General features: G+C 46.2%; 1 protein-coding gene across 5 annotated transcripts in view; it reads left to right on the top strand.

Moving 5' to 3' along the window:
- The window catches only part of MARCHF3 (membrane associated ring-CH-type finger 3), a 574,560-nt gene that overhangs the window by 329,781 nt on the left and 222,825 nt on the right, over positions 1-21,954 (top strand). For 4 of the 5 annotated variants that reach the window (XM_069625604.1, XM_069625603.1, XM_069625605.1 and 1 more), the window contains one exon: positions 19,334-19,425. The exons of the other annotated variant lie outside the window; for it this stretch is intronic. The gene's annotated coding sequence lies outside the window, so the exon portion shown is untranslated. The remainder of the gene's footprint in view (positions 1-19,333; positions 19,426-21,954) is intronic. 5 annotated transcript variants of the gene reach the window in all.

Raw genomic sequence — 21,954 nt, 5'->3', positions numbered from 1 at the left:
GAGGACCTGGTAAGGAGACCTCTCCCTGAGCTACGAGGGACCATCGTGCATCAGCCGATCTTTGCCAAAGCTCCCTGGTAGAAAGACCTAGGAAAGGCTACCGACCGGAGACGTGGCCTGCCGCGGTATCCCAAAGAGAAGCGCCTGGACTGCTGTCCGTCAGTCGATGACCGCTGTCGCCGACGGGAGCCGCAGTTCTCCCGTGGCCTAAGAACATTTGATCCAAGGACGTTCTCGTCTGCACCGTCGACCACTTTGTCCCGCCAGAGAAAGTCAAAGCCGTCGACGCACCGAGGAGCATCCACCGGTGGTTTTCCCGCCACCTAAAGACTACAGAGACGCCGGACGACTCGATGCCCTTGCTGGGCCACAGTCTTCAAACTCTTTGCAGTCCTGAACTATCATCGAGGTGCCCCGCACGCCTCTTCCTTGCAAAACGTCTACGCTCCGTCGTCGACGAGCACTGCTAGAAAGGAAGCTGCCACTTCCCCGCCGTAGTTCACCCAGTTCATCGCCAGATGTTTGACGACCCGTGGCTCCTGGGGAGTGCACTCAAGAAGGGCCGTCGATTTCCTGATGAGGAACTCTACAACACCAGGTACTTTAGGGTTGCTTAACTATTGGAAAGACTTTTGTGAACAATATATGGACTGGGCTTGTGATATATCTTTATTCTACAGCTTGCCCAGGTGTAGAACTGTGTCTAGATAACGGGGCCATTATTCTGCCAATTGTTCTAACCAACTGCTTTCCTCTTATATCTATTGTTGGTTTCCTTTACAAACTGATTTGTGTGACATTTAGCCGTACAGTTGATACACTTTAAAGAGATTGAATAGTGATTGTCGTACCACGTAGAACTGTATAGATTTGCGAGTACAAAGTGAGTTATTGTGATATTTTACATAACCTTGAACATTAATTATATAAAGACTGTGTTTTAACTAATACAGTGCGCGGACATTCCTGTGTGGGTGCTTGGGTATTAAACTGTACTTAAGAATCAACCTGCATCACCTCCTGAAAAGCTAGGCCTTGATTGCTCGTCCATTGCTACCAACAATAGAGAATCTTGGCTGGGGTCCTCTGTGCCTCTCCTCTACCATATAGAGAGCAGAAGTACAGATCCCCCCCCCCCACCCCTCCAGTCTTTACACACCCCGAACTGCCTCCAACTGCACTGGCTACTGCTAGAAGCATGATGGGGCCTAATTGAGAAGATTCCAGGGGAACACAAAGTTGTGTGATGTGGGTGCTCCTGTTTACCCTCTAGCGGTATAGACCGATTTTTGAGTGGGTAATAAATGGTCTTTGGGCACTGGATAAAGGTCTTTTCAGGTCTACAATAGAAAGAGGTAGAGTGATAGTAACACAAATGGACCGATGCATGCGGCAGATGGACCTAGGGCAAAAGATTGAAGGACAGATGGAGCAAGTATAAGGGAGGTAAAGTTGAGAGGCACAGAACGTGAGAGGGGCAGAGAGCATGAGAGAGAGAGAGAGAGAGGGGCGCAGAGCAAGAGAGAGAGGGTCACGGAATGAGAGGGCCACACAGAGCGAGCGAGGGAGGGAGGGAGAGAGAGGGCCACGGAGGGAGAGAGGCACACAGAGGCACACAGAGCGAGGGAGAGCGAGAGAGGGGGTCATGGAGGGAGAGAGAGGTGGCCACGGGGGGAGAGAGAGGGGCACAGAGTGAGAGGGTCACACAGAGCCAGGGAGGGAGAGAGAGGGGCAAAGAGGGAGAAGAGGCACACAGCGAGGGAGAGCGAGAGAGGGGGTCATGGAGGGAGAGAGAGGTGGCCACGGGGGTAGAGAGAGGGGCACAGAGCGAGAGACTGACCGAGAGGGAGAGAGACCCGGGGCCGAGGGACAGAGGCCCGGGAGAGAGACTCACAGGAATTGTGGAAACTGAGAGCTTAGTTTGCATTACAAACTGGAAGTTTACAGGGACATAATGCGAGATTAGTGAGAATGTCAAGCATGCTGGAGGTAGCAGAAATGTCCCGTTTTCTGATAATGCACAATTGGAGAGTTGAGGTCTCATAGGTATACTTTGTTGCTCGATTATTTGAATGCCTTGTTTCGGAGGAGTAGGGATATGTGCTGTCTTTTCAGTTTGAGCTGCATAAGATGGCCTCTCCCAGCAGGAGCTTGATCTCAGTGGCATGTCATTCATTTCGGATTTCTCTGCACTACTCTGGAATTGTACACTGCATTTTCTGGGAATACTTTACCTGGGAATGCAAAAGTGGGGGCTTCTGTGCTCATTGGCACGCACCTCTTTTGGAGTATTTGGAAAGACTGGTCTCCGTGTGATGGGCCCCAAACCTCTACTTGCTGCTTGGGGTCTGGTCTATGTGCCTAGGCTCCAGCAGGATCTCGCCAGCAGACGCTCACTCTCCATATCGTGTGGGCTGCTTTGGGATCAGTCAGGGCACTATACACGGGCAGCGTACTGGGAATGAGAATCTCTGCACTTGCTGGGAATGTCAAAATGGGCGGTTACAGGGAAAGTCCAGGTTCCTGGGAATGCCACATTGGAATCTTGTTGGCAATATCCAGCTTAATTGAAATACCAATGTGGACGTTTTCTGTGACTGGCTAAACTCTGGGTATCCTGTGAATACCAAGCTTACTGGGCATCCCAAAGTGGGTGCCCACTTGGGTGCTTACCGGGGTGCTGCGACAAGTCAAATGGAAATGACCTATCCTAACAAGTAGCATGACTGGCCTGTATTGTCAGGCGATGCCTTGTCATGATATTTTGAGTGGAGGTCGTGAGATAGGTCAACTCCAAGCTAGGAGCATACCGTCACTGTGCACACTTTTAAGTGTACAGGAGTTAACAGATGCTTGCCAAGGCCTTCCTTCATGATGGGCCTCCATTTTGTTTTTACTGTAGCGCCACTGCAAAACGGGACAAAATTCAACATTCTCCAATGAGTCCATGAATGCATCCATGGTAAGGCACTGCTGTAGCTATCCTCTTCCATCAACCCCTAAAAAACCTTCTGCAGCCGTCACTCGGCCTCCTTCACTGCCCCTGTGGCACCTCGCCCACTCTGTGCTTTCTCTCACTTCCGCTCTTCTTGCTCCGCTTACTAGAAACTCCCTCCGCTCTGCAGTTCAAAACATGTTCCACATCGATGTATTCAAAAGCAAATTGAAAGCCCGCCTCCTCGCTTCCGAGCTATCCTCTTGAATTACCTCTCCAGCCTTGCTACTTGCACGTTTCCTCACTGCTAGCCAGACTCTTCCCCTCTCTACACTAGCACTTAATAGTTTGAGCTCACGGCTCATGCTTAGCTAGATAGGCTCTCGACCCGCTGGCATTGCCCACTGCATTAGGCCTTCTCAGACCCGGTCATATTGCCACTCAAACTCTCCATTTTAAGAGGCTCACTGTCTCCAGTGTATTTGCTGTTACATTTTGCACGCTCCTTTGTGACCAAAAGAGTTGTTTCCCTGTATATATGCAAATAAATAAATAAATGCAGATGCAACAAGAATGTACGTTCACAATGAGACTCTCCATTCTCAAGGCTCCCTCTAGCCTTCCCATGTGTTCAGGTTTCAAGTGAGTCTGCAATCTCCAAATTACCAGTCTCTCGTCAGCCTCTTCACACCGTGTGCGTAGATGTGAGCCTCCACCCAGGATCAGGAGCAATGACTCTGCCGTCTCGAGGCTTCCTCCAGCCTAGGGCAAGGTCCGATCCATGTCGGCATCAGCAATTGTAACACCTTCTCCTGTCTGCTCCTAAACGCCAATATCCTACCTATTGCCGCGGATTTCTTATATAGTAGACTTGCCTCCCGTCATCTTTCTCTTCCATTGGTTCTCTATTTTCTTTCCTGCTGTCTTGTCTCTGGCCTTTAGTGTCATTGTGGTGGGTCCTGGGGCTTCTGGGCATGAAGTCACTGGCAAAGGGCGGAGACAGGAATGGATGAAAACCCTAGGCCACAATCTTCCATTGCATTTCCCCTCTGTAACAGAACGCAGGCTCCCAGCGCTGCATGATCAGGCTGGATGGGAACGATTCTCTGACTCTTGGTCTCCAGCTGTTGGGCCTGGTGGTTGCCCTCGGGATCTGGGTAGGTCATTGATTAAATGTTGCTTACATGCGCTGGCCACCCCCTTGTAGTTTGCAGACTGCCCTGGTAGTGTGTATGCAAACCGGTTTGTGTGGCTGGTTTGAAGAGTGAGGTTCATCACAAGACATAGGTGAATTGGGCATATAGGGAACATTACATGACTCTATTGGACAGGTTGAGTGAAAGACTCAAGTGAAATGTGGGACGGGGGCCCATTGGAGAATAAGGATCAGAGAAAGATCAAACGCTCTCCCCGTGATGGTCCATTTCTTCGGTGATGGCTCATGTCCTCGGTAAGGATAATGACACTCGGGCACTCATCTAAAGTTCATTTTTCTAACCTATCGACTTTAACATTCCCCTAAAGGTTTTTTTTTTAATTCAGTGTTAGTAAAGCTTTAAATTAGCTCACAGAACATTCATGTTTTCTCCAAAGAAATATCAGAGATTGGCGCCAATGGCCTCTGTCATCACTGATAGCTTAATCCCTGGGCCGCCCTTCCTCTCCATTGTGTAATAGGGTCTGCGCTGTTGTAAAATGCACGCCTTCAGGCACAGTTATTCTGTTATTTAAAGTTGAAATGCAACCTGATATTGAACAGCTCTCATCCAGATAGTTGCATTGTCTCCACGGCCGTACCCTGCGCCCTCTTTTTCACCCAGGTGGAATATCTTTCCACTGTACCCTCTGGCATGTCCTACTACTCTCGACCCCCGCCGTCACGATTGCATTTTGTGGCCTTGGCAGCAGACTCCATTCGTGCTGTGTCTTCTTTAACCAGAAATGGGAAGTTAACTGAGGAGCCCTTTCACCGCCCCTCCCTTCCAAAGTATGGTACAGCCACGGAGGCCAGCCAAGGCTGGCACACACAAGGGGAGGGCGAGCGTGCGGCACACTCGACCCCTGCAACCCAGAGCCTGTTTCCCCGTCGGTGGTCCCTGTTACGCTTGTGTGCCTAGCCTCTCTTGATAGTCGTCGAGTCGCGTTCAATTGAGACACGTATGTATTTGCGCAAATGAACATTTGCAAAACATACTTCCCAGAGGAGCCAAGATTTCTCTGTAAATGTGTGCTCTGTCAAACTGAAACAATACAATTAATACGGAAGCTGACGTAAGGATTGTGTCCAATTACAATGTAAGTAGGCCTATGCTGAATTCACCTGACCAGTGTTTTGAGAAGACTTCATTTTGGTTTCTATTTGACAATCAGGAGCAAGCCATTTGTTTGTTTAGGACATTCCCAGAGGGAAAGGTTCTGACCTTTTCCATTACGTTCATGCTTTGAACATGTGGACCTCTGTATCTTCCCAGTTGCTCTTAGCCACGAGAAACCCTGCGGCCACGTTCATCATTTGTCTTGGCACCTTCACTGTATTCCAGGTGTTGGGGGGGGGGGGGCGGTGGGCTTCTTGTCTTGTGGCTATTCCTTTGTAGACCTGCACGCCCATTGTGCTGCGGGGGCGGTGGTTTGTCATAGTTCAAATGTACCGCGTTAGTGGAAGAGGGACAGCACTGCTGTGTGTTTGGTGAATTTGTCTTCTAAAGCCAAAAAACTTAAACTGTTCAATGAGCTGGGAAAATGCCTTGTTCTGGCACTCTGCCATGTCGAACATTTGCCAAGCCCGTGAGCAAAGAGGGAGATGGTAGGAATGCGACTACTTTGGCTGGAACCTTTGATCCACTCAGCCACCTATTGCCAGATGTGGTGGTAGAAAGAGTAGGCTGCACTGCAGAGCTGTTGTATTTGGTGTTCTTTGGTTTCTGTATGGCAAAGTTATGGCACGCAGCATGGACCGTGCAGCCATGTAGTGACAGTACAGCATCTTCGGGGGCACCTTGCCCCTGGAGTGGCGGCATTGTGACAATCCAACCCTGGATGTGGTGGTAGAAAGAGTAGGCTGTACTGCAGAGCTGTTGTATTTGGTGTTCTTTGGTTTTTGTGTGGCGAAGTTATGGCACGCAGCATGGACCGTGCAGCTGTGTAGTGACAGTGCAGCATCTTCTGGGGCACCTTGCCCCTGGAGTGGCAGCATAGTGACAATCCAACCCTGGATGTGGTGGTAGAAAGAGTAGGCTGTACTGCAGAGCTGTTGTATTTGGTGTTGATTGGCTTCTGTGTGGCGAAGTTATGGCGCGCAGCATGGACCATGCAGCCTTGTAGTGACAGTGCAGCATCTTCGGGGCACCTTGCCACTGGAGTGGCGGCATAGTGACAATCCAACCCTGGATGTGGTGGTAGAAAGAGTAGGCTGTACTGCAGAGCTGTTGTATTTGGTGCTCTTTGGTTTCTGTGTGGCGAAGTTATGGCGCACAGCATGGACCTTGCAGCCGTGTAGTGACAGTGCAGCATCTTCGGGAGCAGATTAACGTCCCCTTTGTGATTTCAGCGGAGTCTGAATAAACACAAACCGGCCATTATCATAATGGGCAGCCCCAGGGAAGGCGATTTATGCCATGAGGTCACGGCTGGCCGTGTCTGCGCGCTCCAAGCCCCTCCATCAGGCCAGGGCTTGAGGTGAAATTAAATATTAATTCCACTCGCTTGAGTCATCCGTAACGTGTGTAGAAGGGCAGAGCAGTGTGTAGTTACCAAAAGGCAGCATTGCTATTATCTTGTGTAAATTATATGAAGGCCGAGGAAGTGCTGCACTGGCAGAGACATGGGAGCACACACTGAGCATGAGTCACTCTGCTGCCAGAGGGTGAAGAAACCCACTAAGGGCACAGGATTTGCGCTTTTCTGTATGATTATATGGTCCGACTCAGACATTTGCTGCATCCGACAGGCAGAGGCTTGATTTGCAAGCTCGTTTGGCTGAAAATTGATGGAACAAAGGTTACTGGGTTGAGGTTTTTTTCCCCTCTTTCTTCACAGATGCATTCATGTCAACCGTGACCCATTGCGTTCGGAAGATGCTAGTCCAGTCCTGGTTTTAACTTTGCATTCTGGGACTTGTGCTCATGGTTTCCCCATTATAGGCCCAGGATTACAAGTTTCAAAATGCAAAGTTAAACGAGGACTGGACCACTATCACCCGAGTGAGATTGGGTATGTAAGCAGTAGGTGTGTTCTAGAAAACTTGCTTTCTTCACTCTGTTTAAGATTGCTTCCGGGTTAGTCAACTACACGTTTACCAATCTGTTAAAACAGTAGATTTGGCTGGGCTCGCCAGTTGTACCAGACAGTGCCGTTCTTAGGGCGGGGCGGGGCGGGCCGGGCGACCGCCCGGGGCCCCATGCCCCGAGGGCGCCATTAGTCCCCTGCCATGCCAGTTCGGGGGAGTCTTTCGAGGCCTCCCTCAGGCTGATGTAGTGGGAGAAGGCGCGGCAGGTGCCCTTTTGTTATTAAAGGCGCCCGTGGCCCTCCCCGCTCCAACGCGGGAGCAAGGCAGTTTTCATTGGAATAGGGGACGCATGCATTAGCATGAGAGGCCTATTCCTGTGATTAACTCCCTGCCAGGCACCAGAGCGAGGAGTTTGGGAAAAAAATGTGGTGCTCCTGGCCGTCCCACCCCTCCTCCTGTTGACCAGTGGCGCGTGGGGAAGTGGGTGCGCCAATTCACCCAGGGCGCTGCTGCCGCTAGGGCCGGCCCTGGCACTAGTCATTCATTTAGTTCTTCAGTGCATGGGCAGATTGGAGTACTTTATAGAGCATACTACAGATCGGCCAAATTGTTGGCTTACCAAGCTCAACAGATAGACATTTAGATGGTGCTGTGGGGCTTGCAGCCACAGCTCAGGTAAACCACTGGAGAAAAGCCATGTTTCATTTCGCAAACATGCTCTGTCCTTTTGCCATATGCGATTTGGAAAATCAGAGGTGGCCCTGGATCTGAATACATTAATATCCGGATTCTGTAACCACAGACAGTCCTTTATACCCCAAACCACTGTTTCCCACAATCTGTTCTTCTCCCATCAGCAGTAATGTTGCCCACCAATACTCACAGCTGGGGTCGCCCCTGGAGTCCCTCTGCCTGTCCCGATGCCTGATTCATCAAACGCTCTGCCACGCTGGATGGACTCATTCTGCAATTCGGGGCTCCCTCGCACCCTCAACACGGAAAACACTGTGGGCCTGATTCACAGATCATTTTCCTATGGGATTGCGCCATTATAAAAAACCGCTTCTGTGAACCAGGCCCACATCCTAGCCATTTCTTTTTATTCTTAATCCGCAGTCGGAGCACTTTAGGCTAATTCCAGCTGATAAAGGCAGGCCGCACACAGTTCAGATAGGCATTTCTTCTTTCATGTTGGCAGCGTTCTCCGCTTCCATGCCTGCCACATGAAAATATGAAGTAAATTCACCCTGCACACACCATCTAACTGCCTGCCATCTGCTCGTGGAATACATTGTCTATATATGTATATAGCTTAGGGTGCCGCATAAATTATGCAAAAAAAAGAGAGGCAGTCTGGGTAAGTTCGCGTTTTAGGTGGAAGACATACCAAGTAAGATGCTTCAGTCGCTCCAACAGCACCCTATTTGGCCACTGGCATGCCTGCATTCTGGCAAAGGCAGGGGGCCACTGTGGGGATTGCCTCACAGACACACATACACACTGACTGCCCCCCAAAATGTCCCCCTGGATCCCACGCGCGTTCTAAAAGAATTCCATGTTGCCCCACTCCCGTGTCACAAGGACGGCTTAGACAAATGTCCACCTGCCTGTATTTGCCTGACTGACTTCTCATGTTTAAAGGTTGAAGTTTCGGTGTCATGGCTCCTCTTGGTCTGTGTTGGTACTGCAGCCGGCCCTACCAATTGCCAAGAAATGTAACACGACCGACACACAAGTGTAGGAATTCGGCTATTTGTGAATCCGTTTGGATGGGAATTGGAAATGGGCTGCTCCCTTGAATAAACAATATTTAAGGCACACAGGTCAATATTTAGAGCTGCAAAAACGTTTTGCAGGTTTGCAAAGCGAAATCTATAGCAATTGTGTAAAAGAGCAGGCTTATGGGGGGCGTGGGGTGGTTAACCCTGCAACTATTCAAGTTGTGGTGATTGTTTTTCCACAGTCTTCTTGGCCTCACACCCGTGTAGCAGTCTACGTACGATTCCCAGCCTGGTGTCCTCATCACCCAGGTAGCACTAGAAAAAACAAGTGGTAAAGTTGAATTGTGTGGCTGAGATGTAACACGCTGCCAATGTACGATACATGGGCAGGTGCATACTTCTTTGTGCCAATGCTCTGCATGCGCTATCGTGATATAAACTGGAATGCATTTTCTATTAGTGTGTGCTTGTATACCTCTGCTTGCAAATATTGTATTGTTCTTAGAAGGCCCGCGATTTCATACCGCGCCACCCTGCGTTTTTCTTATTGCTGGTGCCTGAAGACCAAATAACCAGGTGGAGGCTCCAGGTGGTTTGAACGCAATGTCAATTGCAGACTTTACCTGCACACGATGAGCAGGTTCCTTGTGTTTCCGAAGCCACTGTTCCCACATGATAACACAACCGCTGATGGGTAAGTGGTATAGGAGATAGTGCTTAAAAGCAGAGGGTGGAAAAAGAGGACAGCTGGAAATCGTCTTATCCAGAAGGAGTTGAGTGGCAGCGTAGTAATGGATGTCTGTAGACTAGCAGCAGGGCCAAAGTACTGGAGCTCAGAGGCATTTTTAAGGAGAACAATGGCTCGTGGCAGAGGGTGATGCAATGGCGGAGAGACAGGATAACCAGAGCAACACACAGGTCCAGCCATGCAAGGAGCACTGTGATGCATTGATGACCACATTATATCTTCTCTTGCACTGGAGCCAGACTTCCCTTCTACCACAATCTGGATGTAGTCTGCAGCCATTTTGTTTCGGGAAGGAAATGTCCACTGCCATGCCGGAATGAGGAAAGAGGGGGAAGGTGTTCTGGGTGGAGTGAAATTGCCAAGCCAGTTCCTGCTCTGTACCCAGGAATTGCTGCCATAATTTATCATTTTAATTGGTTATTTATAACGCGCTTAATACCTAGAGGTTTCTAAGCATGGACCCGGTGATCGAACCTGTGTTGCTCCGTGTCTTGCTTCCAAGACGAGCGCCTTGCCCGTGAGCTATCCTCGCAAGACGATTCCATAAGCATGGACCGCAAAACAGATAAGCCATGACACAGTCACCACTGAGCAGATTCATTAATTCTAGTAACTTTGCATTTTTTTGTCACTTGCACTTCATGAGCCATTGTTGCTAATTCAAACAATTGTTTCAAATAATGGTTATGTGACCATCTGAGTCAATGCTGTATAGTTGTAGCAGATTCTAGGCGTTACTACCTAAAGGATCAGTTGTTGCGTGAGGGTTATTTTTGTTTGGTTGTAAGGCCAAACACGCTCTGCATTATCCTCTACAGTGGTGGTGATTCAGCTACACTGAAACTATTTCTTATATATGAGCTACTCTGAAGAAGTATGTTTATGAATTAGTGTGTGTTTGTACTGGAAAACACACTGCTCTTTGTATTGTATCAAATATGTATTTCTCCTTATAGATGACAATTCCGTGGTCTTAATATATAGGTCAGGCTTGGACAAAAGCATTTTTGGAGTTGTAGAAGTATTCTAATGTACTTATGTCTTAGATCTTAACTTTTAATTATTGTATCAAATAAATGGTATTTGGTTTAGGGATAAAAATCCAAAATAAACAATTTTAATAATGAACGTAAGATGCGTTTCTAGCTCTGCTCCATTGGCTTGTTTTATTGGTCACTCCTTCCTGGATTTGTGTGAATTGGCCCACATACTGGCTACACAGAGGGAAGAGCGACTTTAACACAGTCTAAATCTTCTTGGTAAAGCAGAAAGAATAGATTGACTTGTGGCTTTTCCAAGATGCTTTCCTTTTTTTCTGCGCTATCGGCAAAGAAATATGATCTTTCCTCCTTCATGATGGCTTACTCCGGCAAAGGCTAACTGTTTCCCTCCCTTTGCCTGCAGCAACAGGGAAAGGTAATCATTTTTACATTGACATTATAATTTTTGATAACATCGAGGGTGGTTGTTTGAGTGGATTTGTCAACATAGGATTCAAGGGCGGGGGGGATCATCACACTAACCAAGTAAATTTTCTCTTAGTATCAACTTTTTATATCATTTTTCGTGCAGGATTCATCCTCTTACGTGCTGTAAAAATAGCGGCTACTCTGCAATTGTAATGGTATTCGAGTTAGCGACTTTGGAAGGATGAGGAGGCCCGAGACAATCCAGCTGGGATTTGAATTTGTCAAGTGGAGACTGGCCCTCCTTGTCCGAGGGGAGAGCATAACTCGCATATATCTCCAGCCAGGAAGGAGCATTGGGGCATAACATCTGTTAGTTAATGAGTATCCCAGTTGATGGTCACATAGAAATGGCCTCTTTGGAGGAGGAAACCCAATGATCGGGTTTGGAAAATTGGTGCATTGTTCAATCGTTGTAAAATACTATACAGTGGGTCAACAGGATAGTTGATCCTGTATGTTACAATGGTGGTAGTCAAGGCATGGATGTGTGGGTCATTAAATAGTTAGGTTAGCAAGGGAAAGAAACAGTGCAAAAGCACTTTGGCGAATAGACAAACTCTCCAGAGGAGAAGTTTAAGAGTCTTAAGCAATCTCTTAATAGAGAGTTAGTGACCATTCCTGCCATTAAGACCTTCGGTATCACCGCAAATGTGTAGAGGCTTGAACATACCTAAGGGTTCCCCAAATGTAGGCATTGTTCTGTAAGGGTCAAACCCGATTGGCTTCCTATCGAACCCCTCCAGGCCAGTCTGCTCTTATCCCATTGATTAGATAGATTGAAGAGATAAGTGGAGCACGGGTTGTAGAGGAATGGAGGAGCCCAGGTGGTTCTCGGACCCATATGGCACATCAGGAAGGAGCAATTAGTGTCTGACTCGGCTTTGCATGTTTACCGTTCCTGCATTGCAGTTTATTGCTCATGTGTCGGACTTACTATAAAGAGCAAAAGCAGGTGTGAAAACCAAAACGAAAATGTCCCCAGGGTTCATGTTTTTAACCAAAATGTACAGAACAAAAAGAAAGAGCTATGGAAGAAATCTGCAAGTTCTCTGCAAAACCAAATCCACCCAGTTTAAGACCCTTAAAAAAGTGAACTTACTGGTTGAAGGCCAATAAACGCACGCTCTATCAGAGGGATGCTGAAGAGATCCTCACAGTGCTCGCTCCCTCGTGAATAAAATGTTTCTAGGAACTTATCAACCGTTCTGACACCTTTCAGCTTGAGGCAGAGAGCAATGGAATCTCATCGGAATCTTGGAAGGTGCACTCTGTAGCACTTTATGTGCCTATGATCTCTCCGATTTTGCCTTTGCTCCCTTTGTGGGATGCAGAGTGACGTTTTAGGCTTTGATTAAGAGCCATTTATGCAGCCATACTTAAACCTAAAGCTTCCTGTGCACTTGGGCCAGATGGCATCCCCATGACACTGTGTAAAGCCAAAAATGGAATTGGAGATAGCCCTTTGAATTACAGGCTGATTGCTCTCCTTGATGCAACAAGTAAGATATTCTCTGTTATGATTCTTAGGAATCTAAACAGGACGATCGCTCAACATTCGTTCGAAGACCCATTTCAATCAGGCTTTAGAAAAGCGTTGGACACTATTGCAAATAATTTGATTTGAACTTTGCTACAACAGCAGTGTATTGAGCGCAGGCAGCCTGTTTACATGGCTTTAGTTTACTTGATGCAAGTGTTTGATTGTGTTTCTAGAGATCTTCTTTGGTGTAAGCTTTTTCAGCAGCATGTCCTACCCCTATTATTAATATACTGCCTTACTTGCACTCAGATGCGGCGGTCCAGGTTCACCTTGATCTCAGTGGAAAATGTTCTTATCCAATTCCCTCCTTTTGAGGACTATGACAAGGGTGTGTGCTGGCCCCTACATTGTTTAATCTATAGATTTCATATTTGGCTGCCGTCCTTGAAGGCTATAATTCATGCCCTCCGAAATTTGGGCCACATCCAAGTCGGCACTTGGTTTATGCCGATGATATTGTCTAATTCAACCCCACTCCTATTGGTCTACAAAGACTGTTGAATACTCTGTCTCAATTTATGATCAGTTTGGACCTCAAAATTAACTCTGATGACAAAGATCGTAATAAATAATAGATCTGGTCCTACCAAAAACTGTAATTATAACTCCTATCTTCACAATTCTAGGCTAGATGTGGTTATAAGTGGTAGCTAATTTGGAAATATTTAGGGTTTATGATTTAAAGCCAAACTTCCGGATTTGCCAGGGAAATCGTTCTGCGAGATAAATCCCTGGATTTAGTGCCCCAAATGCACAAAATCCACATCAAATTTGGACTTTTTTCTATTCGCCTGCTTTTGAGGTTTTATAGAGCGAAGGCGCTCCCTTTCCTAACATATGGAGTGGAAATGTATTCAGTCCCTGTGGAATGGGATACAATTGAAAGCAACCTTTGGCGTAGAGTTTTTAACGTAGAGTTTTGAACTTGCTTAGGGTGTATCCATCTCTGTTATTCGTGCCGAGTTGGGGTTGAACTCTGTGCAATCCTCAGTAGATTGGACATTCCTTCTGCTATGTAGTAAAATGTTGAATCCTCCTCCTTCTATTTTTTATGTTAGCGGACCTTCCAAATGCAAAATTATATGATAGGTTACTTAACCTATCATATCAATCAAAAAATCATGTCTAGACCTTAACAAAGATGTCCAATCTGGTGCAGAATCTACTTGTGAGGTTAGATTTGATAGAAATAGATTTTCAGATATACTCTTACAGTAAAAGAAAAAAACAAAGATTTGAACTAAAGCTCTAAATATGAAATATAAATTGTTTAGAATGTTCTGTTGGGAGGTGAAAAAAGCTGCGTCAAATTCTAACATACCTCGCAGAAGCTCCGAATCGACGATGGCGATTACATTTTTTCTGTTTTAGACTTAATGTGCTTGCAACTGATGAAATTAGTGCTATTAGAAGTAAGTGCATTAATATCTTTCCTACTTGTAGATTCCACGCAATTGAGTCCACCTGCCAAAACTTTGGAACATTTGTTTATGTCCTGTCCTACATTAGCTTCTAAATGGCGGTTATTTGTTTGATATTCAAAATCATTATGGGATTTTATTATTGGTGGTAGATATCCATCTTTGAATATTGCAACATTGAATTTTTTAACAAACGTATCCGATTTATAGAAAAGTACTAATTTCTCTTACTGTTTTATGCCACAGATTTCTTTTTTAATGCAAAAAGGTTTATTGTTTAAACCATAAATGTAAATAAAAATATAAATCCAATACATTAGCCACAGGAGCAGCAACAGTCTGCTTTTATTTCTTTACAGCTGCAGACAAACTGACGGGGCCGATGGTTTGGTTTTACACAATGAGAATTCTACATAAAACAGTAGGCTACATATTGACAGTTTTGATAAAACAATGCACTTCCTAACGGAATATCCTTCAACCTTTAGAGTCCTGGCTTAGCAGCACGTTGTGCCTGTTCAATTATGTTCTTCCTACTCATGTGACAGTCTCCGGCTGCAGTGGATTGCTCCATCATTTGTAACAAGCCACAGTCCAGAGACTACCATGCACGTGACTTATTCTGGTACTGAGGCAAGTAGGCCTTGCTTTAAAGTCGCCTCATATGTCACTGGGTCTGCCAATAATGACCCGTGCAGGGATTAACGTCACACCTGGGCAGCCTACTGGCTTTCTCAATTTTTGGCAACCAATGATTGCTTTTCCCCGTCGTGCCATGCAGTATTACTTACTAATCATGGCTGCAGTGCTTCTCTGCTCGGTGCAGCTGAGCGACCAGTGCTCATGAGAGCACTTAAGATACTGTCTGTTTTGATACAGTAATGCTCGTTGCTTACAATGCAAGGTAGGATTGGGAGACTTCGATCCCATCATATTAGTCTGGTCTATGAAGTCTACTCTTGTTGATACGTACTAGTGTGTTCTTTGGAGTGCGCAATTGGAGCCGATCTGAAATAGTCTACACTGGGAGTATGGGCGGAAGGAGTTGTATGGACACAACAGATGCAACAAACCCTAAGACCTGTCTTGACTAGTTAAAAAAAATATATAAACATCGCTGCCATTAGGCTAGCCAACCTACCATTCCCACCCCTCCGCCGCTTACCACCCCACTCAGTATCAGGAAGTGGAAAGGGTGCTTTGCCAGCATTGATAGTCCCACAGAGAAAAAGGAAAACCTCAGATGTGCTGGAAGGGAAAAAAATGAGAACATGGGATAAATCAGATGGAGATTGAGGACCCTCTGTGTGTGTGGCCACCTGTACAGCTGCTGGGGATGGGAGTCGAGGATGGCCAGTGTGTATACATTGCTACAGAGAGCTTTGTAGTTTTACATTAATGTTACTAGACCATATTTTTGCAGAAACTAAAATCACCTCTATCTAGTTAGTATGTACTTTGATTATTTCTATTACATCAATTATGAGAATGCAGTCCGGTAAAGGTGGTCTGGGGAAGCGTGGGGTGATAATAAAGTACACATCAACATTTGACTATGGGGCCAGTAGGAATGCAGTCCACTGTAGAGAATCATGAGGACATCTGTTAAACAACACTAGGGTACACGTTGCGGTAGAACACACAATGGTTATGGCAAACCCTTTGAGCAATGCAGGTTACCCGTGGGCAGCCGATCTTTGGGGCTTGGAAAGATATGGCTCCTGTGAGCTTGTTACAATCCAGGCCAGCATATGGTGAATTACTGCACCTGTGCATGTACACCTACACAAGGGATTGCCTGTCCTCTTAGGAATCTATTTTCATATCTGTAATAATGGGCATAACACGTATTTGAATTGACTGGGGACTTGAATTAGGACAGTGCAGGAAGGAGAGAACCAAAATACAGGCCTTCTCTGTCTACACTCCAAGACTCTGGAACCTTCTCCATGTCAACCGCAGACTTGCCCCATCGCTTGTACAGCTCAGGAAAGAGCTAAGACATTCCTCTTCACAGAATGGCTCCTCCTTAACACCTAGGTCCACATACCCTGCCCTCCCCACCCTACCCGAGACTCAGTGATCTGCTACCCACAGTCTTCCCCGCCATGCTGCCAATTGCCCACCCTCCCCTTTTCGCTCCCCCCTCATTTTTCTCTCCTTCCTTCACTGTGTTCTCCCCCTATGATTGTAAAGCGCGCAGTTGCTTCACAAAGTTAGGTCATCAATCAATAAAAACCCTAATTATAACAATAATTTAGTTCACATCAAAAATAAGACTTCTAGACTGGCATGGGATATTACACTCTAACAAGGCACTGTGGCAACTACCGTCTAAAATGGTATGCTTTTAAAAATATATATATTTCTGGTTATCTATTACACATAAACATCCTCAGAACTCAATTAGGAGACTGACAGCTCCTGGTTACAGAAAAAGCCCGACACCGAGGAGCATCTCCCAGCTTCTATTCTAAAAATTCCAATTTTAACCCCATGCCGTTGAACAGGGATCTGCAACTGTCTTGATGTTTTGTATACTACAACTCCCATCCTACCTAGCAAGCCTAATTAATGCCGAGGGATCATGGGAATTGTAGTCCTCGACAACTGGCGAGCCACAGGTTACAGATCCCTGCTGTAGAACACTTACCAGGTACTGGAACCCAATACGGATAGGAGGCAGGTAATGGAGAGAAGCAACCATCAAGGAAACAAGAATTACAAACGGAATTGAAGAGCTATGGGCAAGGAACCCCGAAGCAAAGGACTAGAGCAAGGTAACTGTGGTAAGGAACTGAATCTTGTTAACAAATAAGCAGTAGAACTGGACTGTAAACAAATGAGCTCTAGAAAGCGGAAGCTCGGGACTCTGAACTAAAAGACAACGGAGAAACGGGAGCAACGGAAACAGAGCCTGACTTTGCAGGGTAAAGTTTGAGACTATATGGACCTAAAAAAGCGGCATAAGAGCAAAACATGGAGCTGGGATGTATGTAGACTGAATGAGCACAGTCAAATATGCAGGAACTGGAGACTGCAGGAACACAACACGAGGAGCAGAGACTGGAGGCTGCAGAGAGACCACACGAGGGAAAGTAGCCAGGAGACAGGCTGGAGGTAGAGGAAGGGGTGGTGGGAGGGCAGCCTCCAAGGAAGAGCAGGGGGAAATGTAGGAAAGCAGCCCAGTAGCAGAAAACACCTAGGCCATCGCGTCGCCACCTGTGCCGCCTAACTCGCTCGTCTGCCCCCTGCACCCCTCCTCTCTGCCCCTCTATATCCTACCCATTGCTGTATATATGCTCTGTTGTTACCCCTGAAAAGCACTCTGTTATGCATCTGTACTGTTGTATACCTCTGAAAAGCACTCCGTTATGCATCTGTACTGTTGTATACCTCTGTAAAGCACTCCGTTATGCATCTGTACTGTTGTATACCTCGGTAAAGCACTCTGCGTTCAATAAATACCCTAATAATAATAATAAAATACTCCTAGATTGGTGTGAGATTTACTGTAATAAAGCAACTACCATCTAAAGTGCTACGCCACCCACCAACATGGTATTTACTGTTCTCTTCTTCTCAAGCCCCCCCGCCCCCTGTAACCGTCCTCCACGTTCCCATTGTTTCCCCCAGTACTATAGTGGCAAACCCATTCTACCACCAAACAGCATGACATGGTCTGTTTGGGACTAACACCCAGCACCATTTTGCTGATTGTTTAGTTGCCTGCCATTTTCTGTTGGGCTGCTCCTGTCCTCTAGCCACCTGCTGCAAGACTGCAGGGAAATCTGGGTTCCTACTAGTTTGCCACCCTTACAGCCCAATGGTGTGGCTGATTGGGCAGAAGAAACACGTCCATGTTGGGTCAGTACTACTTAGCTGGTATTTTGCTGGTGTTGTGTGGCGAGAACTCTGACCTATTTTGGAGGTGATCACATGTTGGGCACATGCTTGACTTGTTGCCCATCTGCAGTTTGGATTGTGCTGTTCATAAAGCAGGAATGGGGTGATTCTTCATAGTTTCTGGTTGTGGCTCTAGATCTTGTGCATAATGCAACGGAATAGTGGTTACTCCATTTCGCTCCCTCTCCAGTCTTCCCTCCTCTTGCCCACAAGCATGTTAAGGGGTTTGCTGACAAGAAGGGATAGTGTAGTAAGTTTGGGTGGTTTTCATGGCCGTCAGTTGTTTTTCCCCCCAATTAAGGTGCGACATTCTCCTTACTGGACATCCGAGAGGAGAGTTTGGCAATAAGGTCATATTGGACCACTTGATCAACTAGATTTCACTGCATCCTTCAATGCAATTGACACTGCTGCCTTGGTTAGGGCCCTTCCATAGTTGAATGAGTTATCAGAAAGAGCAGAGCAAGAAATGTTGGGAAGAAACAGTTTTGAGGTCTCAGTTGTGGTATGGAGTCCCAGGTGAAGCTTCCCTGTGGCCAATATTCAACGTTCACCTTTGCCAACTGGCTGCTGAAATCCGACTGTGCCATAAAGTTAATGCAAATTGATATTCAGATCCATGTCCTCCTGGGCACATACGGACATTGTAGACTCTGGGTCTACTACTGTTGGCTTTCCAGGTATTTTGGACTGCAACTCGCATCAGCCCTAACCAGCAAAACTAATGTTATGGTATCATGGGTGTCACAGGCCAAAGTCCCAGGTAACAGAACACTTCTGTAAACTATCTCGTTCAAATACAGGCCTGGATATGGTTTTTGCTGATCTACCTAAATGTTAGTAGATCAGAACCCCTAATTTGACCAGGAAAACAGTCACCATTGCGCCGACAATCAATTTGGAGAATATGCAAATGCTTGATCACCATTTTGAAGTCGTGTTCAAACTACTATCTATGTAGTCTGGAGTAGACCAGCTAGAAGTCACTACATCAGGAGTGCTAGGCATGGTCGGGTATTAAAACAAGCCTCTTTGGTAGACCACTTGTTCTGCTGAGTGCGTGTGATTTGACTTGTTGTGAACTGGATTTAGAATGACGCGTTTGGTCCATAGAAGAGCCTTTCTTGTTCAGTCACAATAACATGTGAATGGGCATGCCTAGTAGCTAAATGGTGGTTTTACCATATACGGTTTCACAGCATTTTCCAATTCCCCAAGGGAGGTCTCGCCAATCGAAATGTCTTATTACTTGGCAATTCAGCTAGTCGCACTAATGGCAGATGCATTCAGAGGTGATCGACAGTGACCACAAACAAACTCTGATGATACCGGTCTGCTAACCTGTGGCACCATTTTGTCTGTTTTTAGCCACTGAACAGAGTCACGGAGGCTGAGGAGTTACCATCGTGACCACTAGATGTTGCAGCACTTGCACTGATACTAACCCACAAAGTCACACAGTAAGTTTGGTTTTCATCTTAAAGCACAATTGATATCCTTGGTCTTATTGATTTTATTTATCTGTTTGCATACTGTTAAGTGTCTGTTTCAGAGTGGTATTGCAACAGTGTTTGTCACTACTTTGAACAACTTGGGGAGCCCGAATTTGAATAGTCTTTTCAATTCAGAGGTGGCGTTATACTTGTGGTGATATAAGGATGTTCATTGCATTTATTTTTTTATTCATTGTGATTTATATTGTGCTTTTGCCAAAGCGCCATTACAAAAATTTAAATATCAATGGTACAATCACGGATGAGCAATAAGATAAGCAAGTTATGAGGAAGAGGAAGAGAGTAGGTAGAAGAACGAATTAGAAGAGGAAGAGAATTCCAGAGAAGGGGGTCCAAAAGAGAAAAAGAGCAGAAACTGGATGAGGCCCGGGGTGGCGAGGGGTTGGGAACAACCAGCCGATAAGTGGATTCAGATTGAAGAGATCTAGCCGGAATGTAACAGGAAACAAGAGAAGTAAGATGAGGAGGAGCAAGGCCGTGAAGACATTTGAAAGCAATAGAAAGAAAGCGAGAGAGAAGACAAGACTCAAAGGACAGAATAGCAGCAGAAGAAAGGGCATCAGAAATAGAAGAGTGAGAAAATAGATTGAAAAGTAAGCAAATAGCCGAATTATAGATAGAATGAAGAGGAGTAAGACGAGTGGCCATCAGTCCAATCCACAGGGAAGAACAATAACCAGTACGAGCGAAAATAAGGGCGAAAATTAGGTGCTTAGTGGCTTCAAAAAACAGAAACGGGTGAGCACGACTAAAATTAAAGTGGCAATTACGGGCAGTAAAGGAAATGTGGGAGGAATAAGAGGGAAGTGTTGGGATGGTTACCAGGTATGCCAGAGGTCATTTGGGGGTCCGTCTGACTCCCAAGGGCCCAACAACCCTTTCCTCAGAATAAACTGAAGACTCAGCCTTTGGCAAGTTAGACTGCGGTGTATTACAAACAACCAACAGGGATTATACAAGCCAATCAGGATTCTCCAGTATTTCTCAGCTTCACAAAGCTAGCTCCCCAGTTTTGATGCTGTATGTGGTCATCACCTGGGCCCTTTCCCAAAAACCTATCCCCATTACTGATTGGGTGCTGAGAGTGGTAACCCATATAGCTATCCCCTATAGAGATTATTCTACCGGTCTTCGCTTGTCAGAAGGCGGACCTGCCCCGGCTCCAAGAAACTATCTATTACATTGTTGCAGATTAGTGGACTTACCATTGGCCCTTGCCCCATGCCATCCATCCCTGGATGTCTGTCTCGTGATTGGCTGGAGCTGGTCTCCCCAGGCCTGGGACCCAGTTTGGTTTCCCTGCCTTCTTTGCACCTCTTCAAGGTGATGTTAAACGACTGTGTCTGAATTGTATCTTGGTAATATACCACCTTTGCCTATGAGCGTGCGTTTCCACGTTGCAACACCTGTTTCACCTCTCATCTGGGTTGCTGAGAACAGCTCGTCTTCCACCACGGGTGAATGCCCATTGTCCAGTTCGGCTGCATCACGTGGTTGTGGACCACAAAGGTTAGCCACTGGGTTCTGTATTTATGAGGATTTATTCAGTTTTCCTGCAGCTTGTCTCCTTGTCGTCTGGAGTTTGGAATGTGACTGTTTATTTCTGACCTTGTCTGTGAGTTCGATCTGCGCTTTGTGCAGCCTGAGCCTGCTCCTTCTGTCTGGCGCTCTGTGGCTTGAGGCCTTATGTAATTTTCCTTAGAATTGTAATGCGATTTCTCCATGCTTGTGCTATGCTATGTTTCCTATAGATTAGTCATACGTGGTCCTACCAGGCTCCATATATACTCCTGTAGTCCCATAGAAGCATCTGCAAGCCTGTTCAGGATCTCTTGTTGCCTTGCGTTAATGTGTTACTGCATTTGGCTAATGAAAAAATAATAAAAGCTTTGACAGTATGTATATCCTACAGAACTGTGTAAGCATGTTCTTCGTGTATGCAAATGTGTGTTTGTGTAATGCTGTGCAATGTGTATATTCTTCATGGCTAACGCTGCTTCGCCGTGGTGTCACTAATGACATCAGCACAGTGGCTTCTCAGTACTTAATCGAGACAGTCCATTATGGTGTTTGGGTCCTCAACCTCCATCGGGTTCTTTGGATTAGGAAGGATCTGGACTGGATAAGATTAGAATGGCTGTCTGAGGTGATACCTTCCTGCATACGAGTCAGGCAGGGGTGCACTTGGCGTTCGGCCGAAATATGATGGTTGACTTCGAGTGTTCCTGGTTCTTCAGCCTTTCTGATTCATGGTGGTGAGGAGGGGCATTCCTTGGACCCTCTCTTCAGAAGAATCAACAAGAACTCCAAGATTAAGCACAGTGGTGGAAAATGGAAGTTGGGTAGGTGGGGAAAGAAGAGAAGGAGATGAAAAGGGAGATGGTGATGTGCAAGGAAAATACAGAACTTCTGTTCTGGAGGAATTCAAGTGAAGACAGTGAGAGGCCATCCAAGCTTGGATGGCAGAAAGACGAG

The sequence above is a fragment of the Ambystoma mexicanum genome, chromosome 6p (assembly GCF_040938575.1).
Source record: "Ambystoma mexicanum isolate Mex_15411 chromosome 6p, UKY_AmexF1_1, whole genome shotgun sequence".
Classification (NCBI taxonomy): Eukaryota; Metazoa; Chordata; class Amphibia; order Caudata; family Ambystomatidae; genus Ambystoma; species Ambystoma mexicanum.
The sequence above is the reverse complement of the archived record's forward strand: the minus strand, read 5'-3'. Positions and strand labels throughout refer to the sequence as shown.